Raw genomic sequence first — 17,282 nt, forward strand, 5'->3', positions numbered from 1 at the left:
ATAATAATCACTGTTAATTTTAGTAGCAAAATTTAAATGATTCGCCCCACACAAGGAATTATTATGGAAAATCAAAAAGCATAATTATCCTTCAAATTATAAGTACTCTGGGTTATACATTCCCCTCTGCTGATAACTCCATTCCCACTGTAGTAACTTGTATAACCATATAACAATTACAGCACGGAAACAGGCCATCTTGGCCCTTCTAGTCCGTGCCGAACATTTAATTTCACCTGATCCCATCTACCTGCACTCAGTCCACAACCCTCCATTCCTTTCCTGTCCATATACCTAACCAATTTTTGTTTTTAAATGACAAAATCAAACCTGCCTCTACCACTTCTACCGAAAGCTCATTCCACACAGCTACCACTCTCTGAATAAAGAAGTTCCCCCTCGTGTTACCCCTAAACTTTTGCCCCTTAACTCTCAGCTCATGTCCTCTTGTTTGAATCTCCCCTACTCTCAATGGAAAAAGCCTATCCACATCAACTCTATCTATCCCCCTCAATTTTAAATACCTCTATCAAGTCCCCCCTGAATAAAGACCTAACTTGTTCAACCTTTCTCTGTAACTTAGGTGCTGAAACCCAGGTAACAATCTAGTAAATCTCCTCTGTAATCTCTCTATTTTGTTGACATCTTTCCTATAATTCGGTGACTAGAACTGTACACAATACTCCAAATTTGGCCTCACCAATGCCTTGTACAATTTCAACATTACATCCCAACTCCTATACTCAATGCTCTGAATTATAAAGGCCAACATACCAAAAGCTTTCTTCACCACCCTATCCACGTGAGATTCCACCTTCAGGGAACTATGCACCATTATTCCCAGATCACTCTGTTCCACCGCATTCAACGCCCTACCATTTACCATGTATGTCCTATTTTGACTAGTCCTACCAAAACGTAGCACCTCACACTTATATTAATGTATTGACAACCCTTTTTGTTTGTTAAATCAATTGCCCCAAAATAATGTTCAGATTACTCATTAAGCTCCTTAGGCCTTATTTACACATGTTTACATTATTAATGGAAGTGCTAGACTAACCAAATTTGGAAAAGCTCTTTATAGAGGTGAAATGATTATCAAACTACCGATGGGAAAAAATATTCATTGCTATGAATTTCAGCAAGTCAAAGAATATTCAGAAGCATTAAGTTCTACATTATCATTCCTTTATGCTTCTTGTTCATTTGAAGTAATAAGCTGCAGACTGCTGATTTCAAATTCCAAATATCAATCTCTCAAGCAAGTATCTACCCCCCTTAAAATCCAATAAAAATGCTGTTAGAGACAAATTTCTTGACAGTATCTAAAAGCAGTGTAATATATCTTCAGAGCATCTGGATAAGAACTAGAATTACACATTCTGTTTCATATACAGAATAATTCCAACTCTTATGATGGGAAGGTCTACATAAGGCACTTTGTTCCTATCATATTCTACGTACAACTAAGATTTACAATTAATAGAAATATTTATAAAATATTTTGGGGTATGTTATTGTACATCAGTAAAGCTCATTACTCTGCATTTCATGAAGCGCATAGATTTTTTTGTGTACTTCAACACAACTGCCTTTCTTCAAAAGCCAATATCCCACAAGCAGCAATGAAATGAATGGTAAGTTAATTTTTGTGCTAATATTGAGGGAGAAAGGCAATCTCTTCGTACCCAAATCAACTCACATCTCAGATTAAAAGTTCAAGCCCTTATTGTAAACAGATTCTAGAGCTCTTGACCATGCTAAACTGCACTGACAGTTTGCAAATACAGAATAAAAGATTACTTCATCTTGATTAAGGTCAAGTTCACTTACCAACTCATTTAATTGGTGTTAATTTTAAACCAAGTCAAGATGTCCTTAACTGAGTAAATTTGAAGTAGGGCAAAACATGACAATTAAATAAGACATTGCTGCGGCTTTATTTCAGAAGTTTGTAATTTTATTATTTAAACCAACTGAATATATTTTTGAAAATTTAACCGTAGGGTTCAGATTCAGATTTATTCAACACATGTACATCAAAACATATAGTTAAATGTATCATTTGCGCTAACAACCAACACACCCAAAGATGTACTGCAAGCAGCCATGTGTGACCATGTATTCTGTCTGGCGCCAACATACAGTACATTCCCACAATTTTCCACAGAACAACACAAGCAGGAAGAATAACAGAACAAGATACCAGCAGCAAAACAAGCCCCTTTCCCACCCTCCACCCCTTCACGCCTCCAACCCCAGGACAACCGGCCTCTTGAGCCTTCAGACTACACACAACTAATTTTAAAGCAGCTTAGTGATGCAGCGAGTACTGATGCTGCCTCTCAGCCCCAGTGACCCAGATTCAATCCTAACTTCTGGTGTTTGTGTGAAAGCTGCACTTTGTGACTGCATGAGCTTCTTTCCATATCCCAGAGATGAGTGGGTGATAGATTATATGGTAACTGCATGTTTCCCCCAGTGTACAACTAAGCAGTAGAATTGGAGGCTGATAGAAATGTGGGGATAATAAAAATAGAACTGACATAAATGTGCGTTTAATGGCCAGCACAGATTCAGTAGGCTTAATGGCATATTTTTGTGCTGAATGACTCTAACCTTAAGAAAACGTAAGTGATGAGGGCAAAAAAAATGGCATAATGTTAAGTATTTCATATCAAATGACCTGCTTCAACATAAAATGATTAAATTTACATGGAAAATTGATGTGATTTCAAAGTGTTAACATTAACTTATTTATATATAGTTTACCTAAAAATACAAAAGCTTTACACATTGCTTTACACATTCTTAGGAGTGAAGTAATTAAGAGTAAGGCAAAGTAATTAATCCAAATCTTCAAAAATAAATCCAACTATAGATGCTGAGATCTGAAACAACAGAGGTTCTGGAAGGACTCAGCCAGTTCAGCAGCATCTGTAGAAAAGGAAATCAGGTACAACATTGCGGGTTGAAGACAGACTCTTCATGAGAATAGGCCACTTGCTGAAGGGTCTTTGATTTTAAATGTTCTCTTGCCACATATGCTACTTAACTGACCAATTTCTTACAGCATTTCTGTTTTAAGGCATCTTAGTATTCATCTCTATTTTCTTATATCACAATATTGTCTGTCATGTGCTATTATCATTCCTGATTTTCGCTTATTTCACATTTTCCCATACTCAACATCACTTCCCCTCTCACTCTGGGCAGAATTGTATCCCATTTTGGTTTCTAAAGATGTATCTTCCTTTTACTCATTTATATTTTAAAGCTTTCAATTTTCCATTTTTTTTCCTACCCCTTGCACATGACAAGCGCACTCAATCTACCACATGTATTCTTACTAGCGCATTTCTCTAGTCACAGAAGTTTGCTCTCCTATAAAGTTGCTTTCATGCTCTTCTTTCAATCTTTCTCCATAGTGACATTAGCAAAGTAAATAGCATTTTGTAGCATTTCAAAAGTGTTTGCCAAGTGTGTTCGGAGACTTTCTTGAATAATTATTATAAGGACCAATGTGAATTTATTGTAGATCAAGGTCCACACCCCCAGGGAAAGCTCTACTATCCTTTATCATGTCAGTAAAACTGGAGTTGTCTTTTGGTTTTAAGTGAGATCATCAGATCTATGTCTTAAAAAAAACAATATTGCACAGTTTTGGTGCTCATAAAAGTACTCACTAATGATAATATCACGTCCCTGACAGATAATTCACTACTACTTTCTGCATAATTGAAATTGCTTTATTATTGGCACATCTATTGAGGAACAGTGAAAATATTGTCTTGCATGCTGTTCATATAGATTAATTCATTACACAATCCATCGAGCCAGTACAATGTAAAATAATGACAATGCAGAATAAAGTTTAACAGCTACAGAGAAAAGTGCAGTGCAAGTAGACAATAAGGTGTAAATCACAAAAAGATAGACTGATGTCAAGAGTCTATCTTTTCCTGCTAAGGAACTATTCACCAGTCTGATAACAGTGGGACAGAATCTGTCCTTGAACCTCATATTATGTGATTTCAGGCTTTTGTATCTTCTGCCTGATGAGAAAGAGACGTCCAAAGAATGTCCAAGTTGGGTGGGATCTTTGATTACGTTGGCTGCTTTACTGAGGCAGCAAGAAGTATAGACAGGGTTCATAGAGGAGAGGCTGGTTTCCCTGAACTGTGAGCTGTGTCCACAACTCTCTGCAGTGTGTTGCCATTACGGGAAGAACAGTTGCCATACCAAGCCATTATGCATGCAGCTAGAAGGCTTTCTGTGATGTATCAATAAAAATTGGTGAGGGTTGATGGGGACATGGCAAATTACTTTAGCCTCCTGAGTAAGTAGAGGCATTGGTGAGCTTTCTGAGTTGTGGTGCCATTTACAAGGTTGGACGAGGACAGGCTACTGATGATGCTCACTCCTGGAAATTTAAAGCTTACAATACTATCAACCTCAGCACCATTGATAAAGACAGGAGCATGTGCATCAACTCCTATTCCTGAAGTCGATGACTAGCTCTTTTGTTTTGCTGACATTAAGAAAAGGACTGTTGTCATAACACCAGGTTACTAAGCTCTCTTATAAGTACAAATTACCATACAGAAGCACCAATTCATTTCAGGAAGTCATGATTTAACAAAAGATGTGTATTCAGAAGCAGAGGGGGCTGATTTTTCTTTCCACAGAAAAAAATACTGAACTTGGAGATACAGTCCAACCAACAATCTAATGCCTGGTCACATATGTAATCCAGAAAAGTAAAAGTACAAATTATTCTGAATTCAAGATATATTTTTCTTCTCATTTAATTTGAAGCAGTATTTCAAGTCAACCGTTATGATACTCTAAACCATCTCTTTTTAAACGTTTCCCGTCCTAATAATTCAGAATCAATCTTGTATCTCTGTGTATTGCCGACAGTGCCTGAACTCATCTCTTATGTTCTGGTGACCAGGCCTAAATAGTAAGCAAATGGTCCATTAGTCATAACTTCTTGTAAATTTTGTTCTTCTGCTTTGGCTAAGCAGGATTGGCTTTCCACAAAGCTACTCCATGTTGGTTGCCTATTTAGTATTATGCCTTGCAAGTTCAGACATCTCTTTCATCCTTATCTTAATACAATATATGGAGCATAAGTGCCGTTTACTGTACTTAGTACATAATTCTCCATTAAATTTCATCTGTCCTTTGTGCCTATTTAAATTATTCAGTCTGAAATTTGAGCTCACGCTTCCATTTTCACTATATCCAGTTTACAATCATCAAGCAATTTGACAATTTGTACTGAGGTTTTTAAACAAGTGAAAGATTAATAAGAATTTTGTCAAGACTAAAATAAAAAGAAAATGAGAATAGGTTGTCAAAATTTAGTCTGCTCTCTTTAGGACTGAGAAGACACTGAACTCCAATGAATTTGGGATCATTCAGAATTAATTCCATCTGTTTTGTTTTCTGGTTCTCAATTATCTGTTCTTTTTGGATAGGCAAAATTGAGATGCTGAATACAAAAACATTGTTAACAACAGCTGAACCCCATAGCTAGTACTGGAACAAACATTTGAAATGTGTTGTTCATGTATCTGTTCAAAGATTTATTGAATATGCCCATAAGAAAATGAATCTCAGGATTGTAAATGGTGATATATATGTACTTTGACAATAAATTTATTTCGAACTTTGAAATATCGTTAACAAAAGACATAGTGAGCCTGATTCAGCTAATTATAACTCAGTGATTACTCAATCAACAACACAATAATGGATGCTCATGAACGAAGCTATCACATCATATTTACATTCCAATAACCTTTTCACCAATGTCCATTTTGGGTTACACTGAAACCAATTGGATCTGGGCTTCATCACAACTTTAATTAAAAACAGAAATGATGGATCCTGCCAACTCCAATTCCAGCTCTGTTGGCACTGAACAACCCCAGACTGCAATCCCTGTCACCTCCTGCTTAGATCTTGATTCAATCAGATGCCCTTAGATAGCAGATCCTGCCGAATCTGATGGTCCTGGACACCTCAAAACTGGGTATATAATCTTCGCCAACTTCGGTTCCAAAGACCCTGGGCATGTTCAGATGGCAAATTATACAGCATCTTGCTCTGGCTCCAGCTCAAAACTCAGCTACCAGCTTCTCCCAGCCGAGACCTTCCTTGCTGCCGTTGGGCCCGAGCACCCATTTCCCCACCACCACTCTCCAACCCTGGGTCTCTCAAGCTCCTCCCATCACCTCTTGGGTCCTCAGAGACTCGATCTTCTTCTACCTTCACTGAATATCCCAACCCTTCCCCCTCCTCTGATGCTACCAACTCTCCTCCCCACCTCTGATCCCAGTTCTCATCACTGCCCTGTTTTTACCATTCCTTCCAAACTTTCCTTCCTTGAGGAAGAACATTTTGTCTTCAGCAAGAGCTTTACTTTTGTCCCTTTTCGTCTGCACTTCAATGAGTTCCATGTCAGCTGTGACGACAAGCTCTTCTTCCACCGCCTCCATCTCTGAGCCAACTTCTTTAGCAAGAATTCCCCACCTTGTACTGATGACTTCCACCCTGCCCTTAAATTCACTTTGTCCATTTCTGATACCTCCCTCCCCTTTCTCAATCTCTGTTTCCATCTCTGGAGAGAAACTGTCGACGAACATATTTTGTAAATCTACCAATTTCCTCAGCTATCTTGACTATATCTCTTCCCACCCTGTCTCCTGTAAAAATGCTAATCCATTTTCTCAGTTCCTTTGTCTCTGCTGCATCTGTTCCCAAGATGAGGCTTTCATTTTCAGGACATCAGAGATGTCCTCCTTCTTTAAAGAATGGGGTTTCCCTCTCTCCACCATTGATGCTGCTGTCACCAGCATCTCCTCCACTTCCTGGACATGCGCACTCACCCCACCTTCTCACCATCTTAACAGGGATAGAGTTCTTCTTGTCCTCACCTACCATCTACTGGAATCGTCTATTGCATCTGGTGCTCCCGATGCAACCTCCTTTGCATTGGTGAAACCTGGCACAAATTGGGAAGGGTGGACACTTTGTCTAGCACCACTACTCCATCTGCCAAGAGCAGAATTTCCCAGTGGCCAACCATTTTCTTTCCCATCCCCATTTCCGTTCCAACAGTGACCCATAGCCTCCTCTTTTGCCATGATGAGGCCATTCCCGGGATGGAGGAGCAACACCTCATTTTTCATTGGGCAGCCTCCAACCTGATGGCATGAACATCGAATTCTCCTTCCTGTAAAATCACCTCCCCCTTCTTCTATTCCCCACTCTCTCCTCTACCTGATGCTCCTCCTTCTTCCCTTTCTCGTATAATTCATTTTCCTCCCCCATCAGATTCCTCCTTCTCCAGCCCTTTACCTTTCTCATCCATCTAGCTTCACTCATCTTCTTGCTGGTCCCCCTTCCCCTCCCCCACTACCTTTTTATTCTGGCACCTTCCCCTTTCCTTTCCTGTTTTAGGAAGGGTCTCAGCCCGAAACACCGACTATTTCCACAGATGTTGCCTGACCTGTTGAGTTCCTTCAGCATTTTGTGTGTGTTACTTTTTTCATTTCCTCATCACATCTTTGGTGCAAGCATGGATCAAAGGGGCAAGTTCCAAGGGGGAGGCAAGAGTCAGGTATCAAGTTAGCACTTGACCAAGTGGGACAAAGACTGTACGAACTAATGTCAATGAACATCAAACATAAACATTTAAATGGCTACCATAATATCTCAGACAAAGAAAGGTGGTTGCTGAAGATCAAACATCCAGTCCCAGAGTACAGTCATCTGCAATTGCTTCATTAATAATTTTCTTCCATCACAAGTGGAAGCACTCCCTGGTGACTGTTCAATTTCTTTGTAGATGTCTCAGCACTGCAGCAACTCACAAGACTGCTCAGATAGCACTGTCCGAACCCACAGCCTCCACCAACTAGGACAAGGGAAACAAAAGCATGGCAACACCATCATCTGGAAGTTATCCCCCAACTGTTCCTTTCCCATCCTGGAGTCAAAATTCTGCAACACTTCCCTCACAGTTTGTGGGTATACCCATACCTCAAAGACTGCAGTAGTTCAAGAAGTCAGTTCATCACTATTTTCCCAAATTAGGGAAGCCCACATTCCTTGAATAATTCAAAACTATGATAAAATGCAGACATGACTGTTAAGTAGCAAAGAAAATTTGAACCACAAAAGCACCAAGTAATAAAATACTGCAGAGTGGGAGTCCACTTTTTGCTTACAATGGCATTATTTTGCCACACCCACCTACCATCATGAGCCTGTGGGTCACCATCATCCAGAATTCAATTACCCCAGCTACATAAGCACTATCCTGTAAATAAATTTCCTCGACCACCAGACTACCAAACATTGTTGAAGTGTATACAATCTATAAAGTTCTTGTCTAAGAAGCTCAATGGTGCCTCTCAAATACATCTTCTCCATCACCCAGAACAACGTTGGCAGCTGGTGGATGAGAACATCACTGCAAATTTCCTTCCAAGTGATTCACCATCCTGACTTGGTATTGCTCTACTTTCAATCTTGTGACTCAATCCACCAACTCAGCAAAAGGACTGCAGCTGCTCAAGGTGGCAGCTTCTTAAGGGAAAGGAGGAACGGACAGTAAATGCTGGCTGTGTCAATGATTTCCACATTGCAATTCGATAGATGTAGAATCCGAGAATTTTCAGCACCTTACTGCATTATAGGCTTCCTCAGAGTAAAGCTGTTCATGGACTGTACATACTCTTAGAGATCTCCTGCCAGAAGATGTTCTCTAAATGGGATCCATGATACCCTAACACAAAGAACCTGCCTCTTATGGACACTGTTCCTCGCCAGCCTGTCTAACACCTTCTGGTCCCCTGGAAACACGGCCATACCTCCATTCATTTCTTCCTAAAACAGTGAAAATGTTGGACTTGGGTCTGATAACTGAGCAAACTTGATGTAGCAATGCACACGGAAATCCAATAATGCTTTTTTTGAACCAGAAGTTCTCACTGTTAATGAGACTTATGTTGTTTTAATAGCATCAAAAGAAGCAGTACTGCAATTTTTAACTTCCTGCTTTTAGCCAGTGAGGTACAATGGACAGCAACAATGTAAAATAATCTCAAAAATCATTAAGTGCGGCTATAAATATAGAGTAAGTATTATAGTAGTTAGATCCTCATTTCCTTTCTATTTATGTCTTATGGAATGAGATAGTTTGATATAACAAACCTGACCTCCAAATTTGTCCAGTAATCATATTCACCTCAACCTATGCATGTTTAAAAAGGCAAAGGGGTAGCAGAATATAGAAATCAATTACGAAACAATAAAAATCTTGGTGCTTGACTTCAGATTGTTAGGAAATGCAGAAAAGGCCAATACAAAGAGATAGTGACAAAGCACTAAAAAGAAACAAGTTTTTCCATTCAGGGAAATACAAAACTAAAATATGCGCAGATTACAAAATAAAACCCGTGAAAGTTCACCAAAATCAACATGTTTGCAGCTGGATAAAGACTGGAATTAGATGTAAAAATTCCAGGGAGGTAAATAATGATATGAATATCGATAAGCTAAAAAATTAGCACAAAAAATCAAATAAATATTTAGTATAGATTCCATTTGGATTTAGCAAGGCGGTAGATTGGTTTCACTGCAGAGGAAGTAACACGAGCATACAGTGGAAAGGAAGTAAAACAACAATGCTGATAAAGATTCCAAAGGGAGGTGGGGGATGGCAGACAGCAAGCATGGAGGAACACACATAAAACCAGATACTACACTTGATCTTAGCCAAAAGGCAGAGAAGTGAACACAGTTCCTTTACCACAGGATTTCAATGTGGCTGGTAAAGCAAAGATTCAGGAGGTAGAGAGGCAATGAAAGTTACTTGATCAAAAACCTATGATTAAAACTAATAACAGGAATTCTGCAGATGCTGGAAATTCAAGCAACACACATCAAAGTTGCTGGTGAACGCAGCAGGCCAGGCAGCATCTCTAGGAAGAGGTGCAGTCGACGTTTCAGGCCGAGACCCTTCGTCAGGACTTCAGTCAGTCGACTGCACCTCTTCCTAGAGATGCTGCCTGGCCTGCTGCGTTCACCAGCAACTTTGATGTGTGTTGATTAAAACTAATGTTCTATTTTATTTTAAAAAATTTTTCCTAAATTTCCCACCCCTAACATTGCCAGGTATCAGACTGTAGGGGCATAGCCTCCTCACAGGGCTGCCCAATGTTTATTGCCACTCAAAATAGACCAAAGAACTGCAGAATGTAGAAAGCCAGGAAGATAGCATCAAGAAAAGTGAGTTTTGTGCATGAAGTGACATAGTGATTTTAGCATGGGGTGCTGGGCATGCATAATCTGGACATTAAAATTCCTTTGACTCCACTCACTTACTTCGAATGATAGGTGTAACCATAGAAAATGAGTGGACCCAAGTCATAGCTTCACCTTTGTTAGGTACACAAAACATTTCCTCATTTCAATCCACCTGGCGTTTCCTTCCTCACGTCTGTCACATAGCATTGAAAAGATACTGCTATGATACATCGCTCTCGGAGCAGTTAGAAAATTCATAGTTTGCTACAAAGTTTCACTCTGCTCTGTCAACTGAAGAAGTGGATTGCTATCAAAGGTTGCTTCACATGCATTGTTCCCATACCCACTTGTTGAGAAACTCAATTACAGTTAACCCACCTCTGACCTTCCTTCCCATCTATTTCCACCACACTCTTAGTGCTCAGAAAGTATGAGAGAATCAGAGGGAGGTGAGGAGGAACTCTGGGAGGTAAAGAGACAGTAAGCCTCACTCTTTCAATTGAAAGATTATATTTGAGGATTCTGAGGCAGAGTCTGTTCCATGGAGCTGGATTCTCAAGTTACTTCTTATAACAGTTTCACAGATGGAGCACTGTGATCTATAGACCTGAAGAGTTCGGGAACATCTTCAGAGCCAGACATAGAGGTTTTGGAAATCCTATGCTGGTATCCATGATAGAAAGGCCTGAGAGAGCGCAGTCCTTTGGACTTACTGTACTCTTTCTCAAGTGGTCTTACACAAGTGGATTCAAGAGGCAGTGGCCACCGACACTGAAGGAGCACAGGCTCCATCTGATCAATCCCCTGAAACAATAGAACTCCTGTGATGACAAGTCAGCAGTTTAATTTGACTCTGCAACTGGATAGATCCTTGAGAAAGGATATCATCAGCCTCAGCCATAAGCAAAAACAAGGAAGAAACAGTGAGGACATCAGGTATTTCACTATTCAAAGTGAATTGAAAGATTCTTTCCAAGGCCATCACCAATCAAGACATGAACCATAACAGTATTATTGATAGCCTTGCATAAATCATGGATGCCAACAATCATGGGTGGGATACTCAACATAGCCTTCATTTTAATATGCATCTGCATCAAGCAGTTCAGAGAACTTGAGGACACAACACCAAGTATAATGACCTCCTAAAGTTCAGTCTGACCCAGCACTGCCAGGGATGGACATGAGCTTGCCATCATGCAATGCTCCCCAGACCTTGCCACACTGACCACCCTTTGCAGAAAACCTCCTGTCATAAAACATCTTCAACCACAAGTACTTTAGGCAGTAGTCAAAGTAGACATCAAAACATTCTATATTATTACTATACTATATAATATATATTATTACTATACAAATAGTCGACACTTTGTGCACCATAATTCCCAAGGAGACCATTGGATTGTGCATAATTAGGCACCTAGCAAAGTCCAATAAAAAGTTAGATTTAAGCGGAGCAGCCATTGTATGAGTGGGTCAGAGCTAGAGTGGGCAGTTGAGGCTTCAGCAAGGAGAGGGGAAGGCTGCAGGTAGATTTTTTTCTGTTATTTATTCTTTCCTTCTTATTGCACATTTATAGCAGTGGGGATGCCAGGCAGGGTAGTGGAATGCCATTCTTGTGGGATATGGTAAGATAGGGAAACCTCCTGCGTCCCAGACTACTCCTGCAAGAAGTATATCTGGGTGCAACTTCCAACAGATGTTAAGGAACTGGAACTGTAGCTGGAACTGGAACTGGAAGAACTCTGGATCATTCAATAGGTTGAGGGGATAATAGACATGACATACAGGGAGATAGTTACACCCAAGGTACACGACACAGGTAACTGGGAGACCGTCAGGAGAGGGAAAGGGAATAGGCAGCCAGTGCAAAGTACCTCTATGGTCAGTCCCCTCAACACCAGATATATCACTTTGGAAACTGTTGGGGGGGGGGGGGGGGGGAGAAGAGAAATTACCTAGCAGAGGAAAGCCACAGCGATCAGCTCTCTGCCACTGAGTCTGGCTCTGTGGCTCAGAAGGGGGGGGGGGGGGGGGGAGAGAGAGACAAGCTGTAGTCAAAGATAATTTGTTGGTTAGGAGAACAGAAAGGAGGAGAACGAGTTTCCCAGATGGTACATTGCCTCTTTGATACCAGGGTCAGGGAGATCTCAGATTGAGTACATAGCATTCTTAAGTGGAAGGGTGAGCACCCAGAGGTCATAGTCCATGTTGTAGCAATGACATGATTAGGAGGGGTGATAAGGTCCTGCAAAGTGAGTTCCAGGAGTTAGGTGCTAGTTTAAAGGACAGGACTTCCAGGGTTGTGATCTCAGGATTGCTACTCATGTCACGTGTAAGTGAGGCCAGAAATAGGAAGATGGCGCAGGGAGAGCTTCAGATTTTTGAATTATTGGGCTTCCTTCCAGGGAAGATGGGACCTGTACACAAGGGACAGTTTGCACCTGAACTGGAGGTGTACTAATATCCTAGCAGGTAGGTTTGAAAGTGCTGCATGGGGGGGGTTAAACTGAAGCTGTTGGTGGGGGGGGGGGGGGCTTAAACTGGAGTTGCAGGGGTATAGGAACCAGAGAACAGAACAGATAGTAGAGTGATTATAGAGAAAGATTCTGAAGCCTACGTACAAAGTCAGGAATCAAAAGGTTGAGCATAATGCTCTGAGCTGTATATGTTTCAATGCAAGGAGTATTATAAGAAATGCAGATGAGCTTAGGGCATGGATCAGCACATGGAATTATGACAATGTAGCCATTAGTGAGACCTGGTTGCAGGAGGGGTAGACTGGCAACTCAATGTTCTGGGATTCCATTGTTTTAAATGTGATAAGAGTGGAGATACTAAAGGGGGATGGATGGCATTACTAGTCAGGCCAAATGTCACGGCAATGCTTAGACAGTATAGACCGGAGAACTCGCCTTGTGAGGTTTTACACGTAGAACTGAGGAATAAGAAAGAAATGACCATGTTATTGGGATTACATTATTGGCCACCCGATAGTCGCAGGATTTAGAGGAGCAAATCTGTGGAAAACTCGCAGACTATTGCAAGAAACACAAGGTTGTGATACCAGGTGATTTTACATTTTCACATATTAACTGGGACTCCCATACTATAAAAGGAGTGGATGGAAAAGAGTTTGTTTAATGCGTTCAGGGAAGTTTCCTTAACCAGTACGTTGAAGTCCCAACTAAAGAGTATGAGATACTGGATTTCCTATTAGGAAATGAGACAGGGCAGGTGACAGAAGTTTGTTTATGGGAACACTTTGCATCTGGTGATCATATTGCCATTAGTTGCATGGTAATTATGGAAAAGGATATGTCTGGTCCTTGGGTTGAGATTCTAAATGGGAGAAAGGCCAATTTTGATGGTATCAAAAAGGATCTAGCAAGCATGGATTGGGACAGGTTGTTTTCTGGCAAAGGTATGCTTAGAAAGTGAGAGGCCTTCAAAAGTAAAATTTTTTAGAGTACAAAGTCTGTAAGTTCCTATCAAAATAAAAGGCAAGGATAACAGGTTTAGGGAACCTAGTTTGATATTGAGGCCCTGGTTAAGAAAAAGGAAGTGCATAACAGGTTTAAGCAGGAAAGAACATGAGGTACTTGAGGAATATACAAAATGCAAAAGGACACTTAAGGAGGAAATCAGCAGGGCTAAAAGAAGGCATGCTGTTGCTCTAGCAAACAAGGTGAAGGAGAATCTAAGGGCTTCTATGAATACATTAACAGCAAAAAGATGGTAAGGGACAAAATTGGTCCTCTGGAAGATCAGAGTGGTAATCTATATGTGGAGCCAAAAGATACAGGGGAAAGATCTTAATTTTTTTTTTTGTATCTCTATTTACTCGGGAGAAAGTCACAGCGTCTACAAAAGTGAAGCAAAGCAGCAACCAGGTCATGGACCATAGATAGAATACAGAGGAGGTGGTGTTTGCTGTCTTGAAGTAAATTAGGGTGGATAAATCCACAGGGCCTGACAAGTTGTTCCCTCGGACCCAGAGGGAGGCCAGTGCAGAAATTGCAGAGGCCCCAGTTGAGATATTTAAACATCCTTAGCCACAGGTGAGCCACCAGAGGATTAGAGAATAGCTAATATTGTTCATGTAGTTTAAGAAACACTCTTATGAATAAGCCAGGAAATTATAGGCCAGTAGTGGGAAAGTTATTGGAATGTATTCTAAGGGACCAGCTATATCAATATTTAGATAGACAGTAACTGAACAAGGATAGTCAGCATGGCTTAATGTGCAGGAGGTTATGTCCAATCAATCCTATAGAGTTTTTTTGAGGAAGTTATCAGGAACATTAATGAAGACAAGGCAGTGGATGTTGTCTACACAGACTTTAGAAAGACCTTTGACAAGGTCCAGCATGACAGGTTGGTCTAGATTGTTCAGTTGCTCGGCATTTAAGATGAGACAGTAAATTGGATTAGACATGAGCTTCGCGGGAGAAGCTTAGATGCAGGCAGATGGTTGCTTCTCTGACTGGAGGTCTGTAACTAATGGTGTGCTGCAGGGATTCACGCTGGGTCTGTTGGTGTTTGTCATCTATAATCAATTATCTGGATGATAATGTGGTTAACTGGATCAGCAAATTTGCAGATGACACCAAGTTTCGGGGTGGAACAGACAGGGAAGAAGACTACAGTTTGCAGCACCATCTGGACAAACTGGAAAAATAGGCTGGAAAATGGCATATGAAATTTAATACAGATAAGTGTGAGGTGCTGCACTTATACGGGTAGGTCTTACATGGTGAGCAGTAGGTCACTGAGAAATGTGGTAGAACAGATGTATCTTGGAATACAGATCCATAATTCCTTGAAAGTGGCATCATAGATAGATAGGGTCATAAAAAAGCTTTTGGCGCAATGCACTTCATAAATCAAAGTATTGAGTAAAGGAGTTGGGATGTTATGTTGAAATTGTATAAGGCATTGGTGAGACCCAATTTCAAGTATTGTGTACAGTTTTGGACGCCTACCTAGAGGAAAGATGTAAATAAGATTGAAAAAGTGCAGAGAAAATTTACACGATGTTGCCGGAACTTGAGGACCTGAGTTAGAGGGAAAGGTTGAATAGATTAGAAATTTATTCCCTGAAACATAGAAGATTGAAAGATTTGATAGACATATATAAAATTATGAGAGGTATAGATAGTGTAAATGCAAGCAGGCTTTTTCCACTGAGGTTTGGTGAAACAACTAGAAGTCATGAGTTAAGGGTGAAAGGTGAAATGTTTAACGGGAATATGAGAGGGAACGTATTCACTCAGAGGGCTGTGACAGTGTAGAATGAGCTGCTGCAGGCTTGATTTGAACATTTAAGAGAAATTTAGATAGGTATACGGATGGGAGGCATATGGTCTGGGCAAATTGATGGGACGAGGCAGATTAATGGTTAGGCATGGACTAGATGGACCAAAGGGCCCGCTTCTGTGCTGTAGTGTTCTATGCCTCTCTGAGCAGACCATTAAAGTCATTTGGCAAAACGCCTCTGTGCGCAAACTCTCAAACAAGAAACACGATCTCACTTGACCAGTAGTGAGGGAACCTTTTCCATCAGCATTCACAGTTGGGTTCTCAATCCCACTGCAGACTACAATTATATTTACTGCAGTGCAGGCAAGATCACTACCCACCTCATGCACCATGCATTCACCAAGTTGCAGGTCCTTGTCGAGATTTAAGCCAAGCAGCTATGTAACACAAAAATATAACCATATAACAATTACAGCACGGAAACAGGCCATCTCGGCCCTTCTAGTCTGTGCCGAACTCTTACTCTCACCTAGTCCCACCGACCTGACTCAGCCCATAACCCTCCATTCCTTTCCTGTCCATATATCAACATGCTGTTCCCATGGAAGGATAATGAGACAATGATCACCTGCCATTGGAAAATCAACTGATTGAACAACTCACTTCGGTCTGCCCAAAACTTGCTGAACTTCCAGTGTAGGAAAGTGTCCACAAATGAATATTGCCAAATGGCACATTCCAAAGTGCAGGACCCTACCTTGAGATACGTATTAAAGGCCGGTACAGCAACCACAATGGCTCTGTGAGAAAGAACCACAGACTATCAAAAGAATCATGGATATATTGCTTGAGAAGGAAGCATTTGGCACTGACTCATTCTAAGAGGATGCACAAAATTGACAATACAGTACACAGCAAAAAAGACATCTTTATTTACTGTATATATCATGAATAATATACTTTGGGGGGGAAAAAAGGCTTTTGTCCCCGTAGGTACTGCCAGACTTCAGGCCATTTTTCAGGTTTTGTTTTTAAAACAATGTTCAAAGTACCAGGCAGTGTTGATTTGATATTGCAGCAGTCACTGCTTTAAGATGAAGTGCTCAAATACCGGAACCAAAACACAAAATGTTGAACAGAACTTCGGTGCCGTACTGTTGAAATATATGAGCAGAGATGTAGCTTTTCAGCTGAGAACATCTCCAAATTCAAAAAATATAATACACCCTTTTCTGAAAGGAAATTAACTACTTTCCTCTGTTCCCTTTTATTTCAAAAACACTATTTAATAGTGCAATTTTATTACGTAAAACTGTAGTATAGCAGATGTGCAGCACTTCAAAATGATGCAATAAATATGAAGTGAATTGAACATATTCAAGAACTAGATAAGGTGTTCAATCATTTATTTGTTTAATTCAACAAAGGCTTGACTTTAGGTAATGACCTAAAAGATAAAGCATTATAATCACTTAATTAGATGTTATCAGGAGGTAACATTGACCACAATTTAACACCACAGTCTCAAATGACTGAAACTCATCAAAATGAAGCAAAGAAAATGGTGACAATAAATATGCAACACACATCATTTACACAATTAGATTTTCAAACTAGCGCTTCCAAAATTCCAAAACAAAAATCGATGCATAAAAGCCTTTGGTGGCTGATAAATTATTCAGCCGGTGCCT

The 17,282-nt window shown here is 40.3% G+C and overlaps 1 protein-coding gene and 1 pseudogene across 2 annotated transcripts in view; both read right to left on the minus strand.

Annotated features, from left to right (window-relative positions):
• LOC140199379 (disco-interacting protein 2 homolog A-like) overlaps positions 1 to 17,282 on the minus strand; it is a 272,630-nt gene that overhangs the window by 136,564 nt on the left and 118,784 nt on the right. The gene's annotated exons all lie outside the window — the stretch shown is intronic.
• LOC140199904 (U2 spliceosomal RNA) lies at positions 9,728 to 9,818 on the minus strand (annotated as a pseudogene).

Source organism: Mobula birostris, chromosome 6, assembly GCF_030028105.1.
Source record: "Mobula birostris isolate sMobBir1 chromosome 6, sMobBir1.hap1, whole genome shotgun sequence".
NCBI classification, from domain to species: domain Eukaryota; kingdom Metazoa; phylum Chordata; class Chondrichthyes; order Myliobatiformes; family Myliobatidae; genus Mobula; species Mobula birostris.